Raw genomic sequence first — 2,995 nt, 5'->3', positions numbered from 1 at the left:
AAGTAGCATGTAAAGTTGTTAAAACTAGGGTCTGTTTTTTAATACTGAACTAATGTAGTTTTATTTATATGAGTTTGAATGGACATTGCTGTGCAAAAATTTCATTGCTCATTTCTTGAGATTTTACTTCCAAGGAGCCAGACTTCTTGTAGTGGTCTTGAGCAATAGTTCTTCAGGCTTTCTGAGGGGATTTCAAAGTCTTTCTTTGGACACTGGCTGATTTTTCCTTCTTTAAGCTACTTAACTCTGACCTGTAAATCATTCAACAATATCACACCTAACTCGAGAGATGAACCAGTGTTGTGGCTACACTTATCAGAAAACTTATCAAGGAACAAATTTTAAATTGTATCTTTAGGCACGTCGTTACTAGCAGCCTGTCACGAGAAAAGATTTATTTATTCCCATTTCTTTACTTGAATCTACAAAAAAATGACATAAAGAAGAGGAAAAAATCTAACACATAACCTGAGAGAAGCATGTAGACCTTCAGTGTATCCATCTGCTGTTCACTATTCATCTTGTCTTGAGGTCTTGTTTGATGCATAACTGGATAGTCAGTCATGGCTTGGTTTACCCAAAGCCCAGACCTCAAAATTATTGAAGCAGTGTGGGATCATCTCAACAGAGAAAAGAACAAAAGACACCGAAATTCCAAAAGATAGGTTTGAATGTCCTTCAAGAAGCCTGAAAAACTATTCCTGAAGACTACTTAAAGAAATTATAAGAGAGCTTGCTGATCTGAGTGGATACTAATGGAAAAGGGGCTTAAGAGAGGCTGTGGTGAGAAATAAAAGTGATCATACCAAATATTAATTTTCAAGCTCATTAGAATTATACCAACTTGGTTTTGCCTCATATACTGCATTTCCATGTATGTTTGCGCATGTTTCAATAAATCACTGCATCTGTTTCCCATTTTCTTAGCATATATAGAAAAAATAGAGATGGCTTTGGTTTTTTTCACAGTTTAACGGTTTTTACACTGTTAATTTTTATTATTTATTTTTGTGGTTACTTTTTTAGTACTTCTTTTACTCACTGCTCTATAGATAAACATGAAAAAATCAGTTGCATTGGAAGAGCCTAGGAGGTTTTAACTGTCTATCTTTCTAGGGAAGCTAAGTATTTAAGAATTGGGAACTGGCAGAAGGGAGCCTAACGAGGAAAAGAGGTTAAGCACAAAAGTGTCAGAAAGGATTAACCAAATAGAAAGTACGGCTAGAAAAGGCAGCTCCTGGCTTCAGTGGAGATATTTCTTAGGCAGCTTGAGATTAGACAGTTTCTCTTCTTCTCAGCAAGGTAAAATGACAGTAGATCCAATTAGCTTGCAATGAATAATAGTACTGTGACAAGAACTTAGTTAAAGTCATCAATGTGGATGTGTGTAAAATGTGTTGAATGTAAGAGGATGAGAGTGAAGATGACGGCAGGAATAATGGCACTTTCTTCATACCCTCAAGTGAAATGACTGTGTTTATTCATTAGAAGATATACATAAGTGTCTAGTTTTTGTAAATACATTCAACTAAATTAGGCCATTTAGATTAAAAAAGACAAATGAAAGGACTCATGATCAGTCAAAGCCTCTCTGAAGATACTAAGTTGTTGTTTGAACCATTTGAAAAAGGTTACAGAAAGTACTATTATTATTAGGAGGAGAATAAGGCAGTCCTCCAAGTGTGATGCAGCTTCCTCTGTGATCTTCAGTCACGCACATCCTGGTTTTCTTCTTCCATAGCATTGCAATACTTGCAGCAAATTCCTACAGGACTGTGTCTAGACTACAGCGACCAAGACTTATTTTTATCATCAGCACATGTATATCAACATTATTTTAAGAAATTCTTAAACAGAGCCATTTCCACCTACTTTTAAAACCTTTATATTATGTTTCAACTTCTAATGATGGCCATCACCTGGAAATAATTCTGTTGTGCATAATTTTATACACGCTTCCTCAAAATTCACTGTGATATTTTGTGTCTGTGGATGTGCTGTCATTAATTCCGTTTTATACTGCTTTATACTTTGGAGGTAATTATGCCACTTTTACTTCACTAAAAATAAAGACAGGTTAATTTACAGTTAGCTTAGACTTTAAGAGCACATTTTCAAGAAATGCAGTCACAAAATAAATTATATAGCGCTTAGAACTAACTTGACTTTTGCAGGCTGCGGCATTAAATTAACGCTCACACGCTAGTCTGCGAAGAATCATAACAATGTCATTCTGAAACTGATCACTTGGCCTTTAATTTTAGCGCTTTATGAATGATGTTTCATATGTACTCACACCCGCTGGTCACTTTTTAGCTACATCTGTTCAGTTTCTTGTTTATGCAAATATCGTATTACTCAATCACATGGGAGAAACCACATTTAGGCGTTTAGACGTGGTCAAGCCTGCTGAGGTTAGGGTATCAGATTGGGCAAGAAATGGAGCATTATTTGCGAGTTTCCAATACGAATTTGGAAGAATTTAAAAATACAGTCTCAAAATGAGTGTTTTCTGAAACTATATCCAGTTTTATTTCTGTTTATATTCTAAAGGGTTTCACTTTTTTCATTTATAGTGTGAATTATTAAAAATAAATGCATTTCTTTCCCTAGCTCTTGACATTTTGTGATCTATCATGTGATTAAAAGATATTGATCTTATCTTTAATGTAAGAACAAAACGAAACAGTAATTTAGAACCTTGCTTTTCTGTCATGCAGTCTGCACATTTTCACACAAGTGAATAGTTGTATGTATAAACACAGCATTTCAGCAAAGAAAACAAAATTAACCTTATTGTTGATTCCAGGACTTTTAACAGGGATTTTATGGGGCAAATTTTCACTCTTACTCACTGCGTCACTGATCTAATCGGCTCCAGGTACATGGTGCAGTTCGGCAGATTGGGGCTCATTGCGTGCTTGACAGGGAGGGGGCGCTGTGGGGCGCAAGTGTTGCCACGGAGACGACTCAAAACAACAAGCGCAGTTCCACA

Source organism: Neolamprologus multifasciatus, chromosome 15, assembly GCF_963576455.1.
Source record: "Neolamprologus multifasciatus chromosome 15, fNeoMul1.2, whole genome shotgun sequence".
Lineage (NCBI taxonomy): Eukaryota > Metazoa > Chordata > Actinopteri > Cichliformes > Cichlidae > Neolamprologus > Neolamprologus multifasciatus.
This window is presented reverse-complemented; position numbering follows the sequence as displayed.